Source organism: Scyliorhinus canicula, chromosome 16 (genome assembly GCF_902713615.1).
Source record: "Scyliorhinus canicula chromosome 16, sScyCan1.1, whole genome shotgun sequence".
In the NCBI taxonomy this organism is placed as follows: domain Eukaryota; kingdom Metazoa; phylum Chordata; class Chondrichthyes; order Carcharhiniformes; family Scyliorhinidae; genus Scyliorhinus; species Scyliorhinus canicula.
Window position 1 is genome coordinate 11,393,283 of NC_052161.1, and position 7,455 is coordinate 11,400,737.

Below are 7,455 nucleotides of genomic sequence, written 5' to 3' on the forward strand. Positions count from 1 at the left end.
CTGCCAGTGGAGATACCGTAGGCCTTCACTGAAAACAATATCTGCCTAAGAGGAGAGATGAATGTAGTTTGTTTTGAAGATGCCAAATTGAATGGGATCCGCCACGATCCACATTTTTCATCAACATGCTGAATATCTTCCCTTGTGGCATGTCTGATATCTCCTGCTCCACTGACTTCATGGGGGGATCTGATCAGATGTACTGAGCCGATGTATATCCTGACTGGGCCACCCTTCCTTACTTGTATATGCAGCATTTGGCAAGGTGATTGCAATTTTTCGCAAATGCGAAACAAACTTTTTGGCAGGTGCCGGTGCTGCTGTTGGTGCAGGGCACCCCCTGCACTGCAAAAACATCAATGTCCCACCCAAACTGCGCCATTTCGTGCCTAAATCATTGAACATGCACATTTCCACTGCAGACTGCATCGCTAAATCTGTTGGCCGCAGCAATAGTTTTCAGATCACATCGCTGTTTATTCCGCAAACCAACAGGTCCCTCACAAACTCATTTGTCAGATTTCCAAATGCGCAATTTGTCGCTTGATTTTTCAAAGAATCAACGTAAGGTTGAATAGTCTGGTGTGTTGTTTGGTTGGTGGAATGAAAAATATGGCGATCGAGAGTGGGGCTCTCAACCGGAAGGTTTGACTTTATTCAAAATTATCTCCAGGTCTTCTTTCTCGTCACCTGGAAGGTGAATGATTGAAATGTTATCACCACTCTGGGACCCGCCAAATTCAGCAAAGTGTATGCCTGTACTTTATTGACTTGTCATAAAGTGCTGCACCGCAGAATATGAGCCACTCCTGTTTAAACCGCTCCCAGTTGTCTGCCGCGGTTTTCATCAAAGGTTAATGGGTCAATAGTTAATAATAATAATAATCTTTATTGTCATCAGTAGGCTTACATTAACACTGCAATGAAGTTACTGTGAAAAGCCCCAAGTCGCCACATTCCGGCGCCTGTTCGGGTACACAGAGTGAGAATTCAGAATGTCCAAATTACCGAATAGCACGTCTTTCGGGACTTGTGGGAGGAAACCGGAGCACCCGGAAGGAAACCCACGCAGACACGGGGAGAACGTGCAGACTCCGCACAGACAGTGACCCAGCCGGGAACTGAACTACTTTACTACTTAATGATCTGTTGAGCTGCTCGCAGAAAAATACTTCTCACTGTACCTCAGTGCACGTGACAATAAACAAATCCAATCCAATCCAATCCAAGTGAGTCAATTCAGAGCGAGCGGGTGTTATATGGCTGGGTCCAGTTCAGTTTCTGACCAATGGTAACCCCCAGGAGGTTGATAGTGGGGAATTCAGCGATGGTAAAGCCATTGAATATCAAGGGCCAATAGCTAGATTCTCTCTTGTTGGAGATGGTTATTGCCTGGCGATGTGTAGAGCGATGGAATTAAGGTTCACAACACATCCACTTGCTCTGAACTGAGTCACTTGTGTAAAGATTTAGTAATCTCATGAACAACTCTGTAAGATCCACCTCTCTAAAATACTTTGTACAAAAGTTAATGCATTGTAGACAGATTAGAACCTTCATGTGAAATTAAATGCACTCCAAGAACACGACAGGAGATGAAATGGTCACAGCACTTTTATCAGTCCTATAAACAGCTGCTCCAAACAGATAAATGGTCAAGGTTCAGTACTATTGAACATTTTTAAGGCAAACAGATAAAGCACGCAACAACAATAGTTCAAGGAAGATGAAGTCAAGCTTGTGCCAATGTTAAATGTGATTTAAGGCAGCTGCTGTGTTTCACTTTGTGTTAATTAGCAAAATATGTTTGCTCCAACCTATCTCCAAGAATTAGCAAACTAAACAATATACTTTATAGAAAGTCATAATTCGTTTGGTGCTTTGTTCTTTGTGCAGAGGATTTTAGCATGGTCAGCGCAAGCCTTAGAGGGCCGAAGGGCCTGTTCCTGTGCTGTACTTTTATTTGTTCTTTGTTTCTCTTCCTCTGCGTGCTGGCTGGCCATTTGCTGGGAATCCAAACCAATGCGGATACTTTCCTCGCCCATTGTGAGCTCAATGTGTTTGTCAATAGAGCTGATTATTGTTTCCAGTCCCAATTGCAACGAGAATACCACCGCACAAACTGCTTTGACAATTCTCTCTTTCGCTTAAATGGTCACAGCACTTTTAGCACTCCTTAAAAATGAGAATGAACCAGATGGAGGAGGAGTTCAAGAGGTGGGACATGCTGCCATTATCGTTGGCGGGGAGGGTACAGTCCGTCAAAATGACGGTGCTACCGAGGTTCTTGTTCCTCTTTCAGTGCCTGCCCATCTTTATCCCCAGGGCCTTCTTTAGGAGAGTGACTAGCAGTATTCTGAGCTTTGTGTGGGCGCATGGGACTCCGAGAGTGAGGAGGGTGTTCCTGGAGCGAGGGAGGGATAGAGGTGGGCTGGCACTGCCCAACCTTCTGGGGTACTATTGGGCGGCCAATGTGTCAATGGTGCGTAAATGGGTGATGGAGGGGGGAGGGGCGGCGTGGAAAAGAATGGAGATGGCGTCATGTAGAGGTACGAGCCTGGGTGCCATGGTAACGGCGCCGTTGCCGCTCTCCCCTAAGAGGTTTACCACGAGCCCGGTGGTGGCGGCGACCCTAAGAATCTGGGACAGTGGAGGCGGCATAGGGGGGAAACAGGGGGCTCGATGGAGGCTCCACTGGGTGGCAACCATCGGTTCATCCCAGGGAACAAGGATGGGGGATTTAGGGGGTGGCAAAGGGCGGGCATCAGCAAATTGAGGGACCTGTTTATTGGCGGGAGGTTTGTGGGCCTGGGGGAACTGGAAGATAAATTTGGCCTTCCCCAAGGGAACATATTCAGATACTTGCAGGTAAAGGCGTTTGCTAGGCGACAGGTAGAGGGATTCCCTTTGCTGCCCTCGCAGGGGACGATGGACAGAGTGCTTTCGGGGGTGTGGGTTGGAGAGGGGAAGGTGTCTGACATCTATAAGGTAATGCAGGAGGTGGAGGAGTCGTCAGTGGAGGAGCTGAAGGCTAAATGGGAGGAGGAACTCGGGGAGCAGATAGAGGACGGGACTTGGGCGGATGCCTTGGACAGAGTCAACTCTTCCTCCTCATGTGCGAGGCTTAGTCTCATCCAATTTAAGGTGCTGCACCGGGCCCACATGTCCGGGACTAGGATGAGTAGGTTCTTTGGGTGTGAGGATAGGTGCACCAGATGTTCGGGGAGTCCAGCGAACCACGCCCATATGTTCTGGGCATGCCCAGCACTGGAAGAATTCTGGAAGGGGGTGGCGGGGACGGTGTCGACGGTGGTCGGATCCAGTGTCAAACCAGGGTGAGGACTCGCGATTTTTGGAGTTGCGGTAGAGCTGGGAGTGCAGGAGGCAAAAGAGGCCGGTGTCCTGGCCTTTGCGTCCCTAGTAGCCCGACGAAGGATTCTGTTACAATGGAAGGATGCAAGGCCCCCAAGTGTGGAGACCTGGATCAGTGACATGGCGGGATTTATAAAACAGGAACGGGTCAAATTTGCCCTGAGAGGATCAGTGCAAGGGTTCTATAAACGATGGCAGCCTTTTCTGGACTTCCTGGCGCAAAGATAGGTATCTTGGTCAATAGCAGCAGCACCCGGGGGGGGGGGGGGGGGGGGGGGGGGGTGTTCCTTATTGTAGTTTCTATTCTGTAACTTTATATTGTGTTAATTTACGTTGTTGTTAAAATGCTGTGTTGTGCATGGGGGTGGGGCGAATGTTTATGATTGTTAATATTATTGTTATTTTCGGTATTTTACTATGGGGCGTTATTGTTGTGTAAATTCAAAATTTTTCAATAAAATTATTTACAAAAAAAAAATGAGAATGAACCTTGGGAACACAGGAAAGGCTATTTTCTAGGCATCTAAGAAATTGATTTACAGTTAAGAGTGCAGCATTGAGAGTGAAATGGAGAGGGGTGTTCATTCAAGATGGGATGAGCGAGGGAAAGAAATGGAGAGGTACGAAAGACGAGTAGAGTCTGGCATTTTGCCAACGCTGGCAGGAGTGAAATGGGCTGCAGTATCACCTTGCAGTCCTGGATATTCCTGTGTGGCAGATGAGTCCAGACACTCAGGTGCAGTGATGCTCCAAGAGCTACTAACAAGTTTCCTTGTTGCTTTAAGGGCTGGAGTATTGGCTAGTGGTAGCATTAACCATTCTTACTTTAACATTTAATGGAAATGTTGTCGAAAACCTGTCACGTTTCTCCACTGGTCCAATATTTTGTGTGTATGTGTCTGTGTGTGTGTGTGTGTGGGGGGGGGGGGGGGGGGGTCACCATGCTTGCTATTCAGCCTGTGTTGGGTTAACCTATTTCACCTGACAATTATCCTCCATCCCTCTCACACACCTGCCCCCCCACCCTCCTTTCAGGCAAGCAAAAGGCCACCAGAATTCCTACCCCTGATCTCAGCCCAGTGGCTACTGACACTGGGATGGTTAGCAAAGGCATGGTTGGCCTCCATAGGAAAAGATTGCTGAATCTGGGTTCATGAATATGATTACTGAAAATGCTGGCAAAGACGCCACTTGGCCCATCGCGTACATATCAGCCAAGGAAGTTACCCAGAGAAATTCAATTTTCCAGTTCTTGGTCTATAATCCTGCAGGTCACAGCACTGCAAGCACACATTCAAATGATTTTAAAAATGTGATGAGGGTTTTTACCTCTACCATCCTCTCAGGCAGTGAGCACCAAACCATCACCACCTCTGGATGCTGAAATGATTTCTCAACTATCCCCAATCCTTCTATCAGTTACTTTAAATCTATATTGGCTTAGGTTATTGACCACTCTACTCACAGAACTAGCTCCTCCTTATCCATTGTATCTTGGACCCTCAGAATTTTATGTACCTCAATTAAATCACACCTCAGCTTCGACTATTCCAAAAGGAAAAAACTCAAAACATATCTATTTTATCTTCATAGCTAAAATTCTCCATCCCTGACGACATTAGTAGAGAAATGGTGCTGGGAAAACTGATGAATCCCCAGGCCCTGAGAATCTGAATTCCACATTGCTGAAGGAGGTGGCTGTGGAAATAGTGGAGGCATTGATGGTCATCTTCCGGGATCTATAGATTCTGGAACTGACCCTGCAGATTGGAGGGTAGCTCACGTCACTCCGATATTCAAAAAGGGAGGTAGAGAGAAAGCAGGGAATTATATACCAGTAAGCCTAACATCGGTAGTGGGGGAAAATGCTTGAATCCATTATCAAGGACTTTATAGCAGAACATTTAGAAAGCAGTGGCAGGATCAATAAGAGTCAGCATTGATTTATGAAGGGAAATTCATGCTTGACAAATCTGACGGAATTCTTTGCAGATGTAACCAGTGCAGTCAACAAAGGGGAGCCAGTCGATGTGCTATATTTGGACTTTCAGAAGGCGTTTGACAAAGTCCAGCATAAGAGATTATTGTGCAAAATTAAAGCACATGGGATTGGGAGAAATGTATTGAGGTGGATAGAAAACTGGTTGGCAGAGAGAAAACAAAGAGTCGGGATTAATGGGTCCTTTTCAAATTGGCAGGCAGTAACCAGTGGGGTACCACAGGGATCGGTGCTGGGACCCCAGCTATTCACAATATATATTAACGATTTGGATGAGGGAACAAAATGTAACATCTCAAAATTTGCAGATGATACCAAATTAGATGGGAGGGTAAACTGTGACGAGGATGCAGGGATCCTACAGCAAGGTCTGGACAGGTTGGGCGAGTGGGCAAACCAATGGCAGATACAGAATAATTTGGATAAGTGTGAGGTTATTCATTTCAGAAGCAAAAACAGGAAGGTAGATTACTACCTGAATGGTTGTAAATTGGGAGAGTGGATTGTGCAGCGGGATCTGAGTGTCCTTGTGCATCATTCGCTGAAGGTAAGCATGCAGGTGCAGCAGGCGGTAAAGAAGGCTAATGGTATGTTGGCATTCATTGCAAGAGGTTTCGAGTATAGAAGCAGGGATGTGTTGGTGCAATTGTACAGTGCCTTGGTGAGGCCACGCTTGGAGTATTGTGTGCAGTTTTGGTCTCCTTCTCTGAGGAAGGACGTTCTTGCTCTCGAGGGAGTGCAGCGAAGGTTTACCAGGCTGATTCCAGGGATGGAGGGACTGTCATATGAGGAGAGATTGACTAGGTTGGGATTGTTACCAGATGTTACCATTGATGGTGTGTCCAGAATCAGGGGTCAGTCTGAGGATTCAGGGTAAACCATTTCTGACAGAGATAAGGAGACACTTCTTCACAGAAAAAGTGGTGAGCCTGTGGAATTCATTACCACAGGAAATAGTTGATTCTAAAACTTTGAATATATTCAAGAGGCGGCTGGATGTGGCACTTTGGGAGAATGGGATCAAAGGCTATGGGGAGAAAGCAGGATTAGGCTATTGAGTTGGATGATCAGCCATGATTGTGATGAATGGCGGAGCAGGCTCGAAGGGCCAAAAGGCCTCTTCCTGCTCCTACCTTCTATGTATCTTTACAAACCTCTTCTGTACTCTCTCTTTACATAATGAGTTAATGGTCATCATAGTGAGACCATGGTCTCACGGGTGGCACAGTGCTTAGCACTGCAGCCCCAGGTTCAATTCTAGTCTTGGGTGACTGCGTGGAGTTTTCACGTTCTCCCAATGTCTGCGTGAGTTTCCTCCGGGTGCTCTAGTTTCCTCCCACAGTCCAAAGATGTGCAGTTTAGGTGGATAGGCTATGCTAAATTGCCCATGATCTGCAGATTAGCTGGTGTGGGTAAGTAGGCGCAGATAAGATGCTCTTTTGGAAGGTCGAAGCAGACTCAATGGGGCGAATGGTGTCCTTCTGCACTGTAGGGAGTCTATGGTGCTATTAATAATGTAATAGTGACATTAGGGATCAGATGACCAAGGGGATCCAAGTCGCTGTCCCTGAAACCATTTGCTCACCATGTTGGCTTGTAAATACATATTGCCTATCTCAGGCCATTTGTAGTCCAAGTCAAACCTCTGCTGAAACCTACTCTAAATGCCGTGAGCAGAACTGTACACAGTATTCTGCTGTGAAGAGCAATTACTCAAACGAGATGAGGTGTACCTGTGGAATAATACACCTTTGCTAAATGAGTGGAGAGAAAAAGTGGCAGGAAAGTAGGTTTTCTCCTCTCTGAATATAAGACAATGACCTATCCAGCTGTGCAATTTATTAGATCAGTAACAATTTCTGAAATGCCATGAGTTTTCTTTTGGGCAGTCCTTTCAATTCAATGAATCACTGACCCTCTATCCAGCAGCCCCCCCCCCCTCCCCACAACTGTATAAATCTGACCCTATTTCCAGTTCTCTCCAGCTTTGACAGTCATCCAGACTCAAAACGTTAGATCCCTTCACTCTTGTCATGAGTGTCCCTTTAAGAAAGGTTTTTGTCCTATCACCTGGTTTCAGTTAT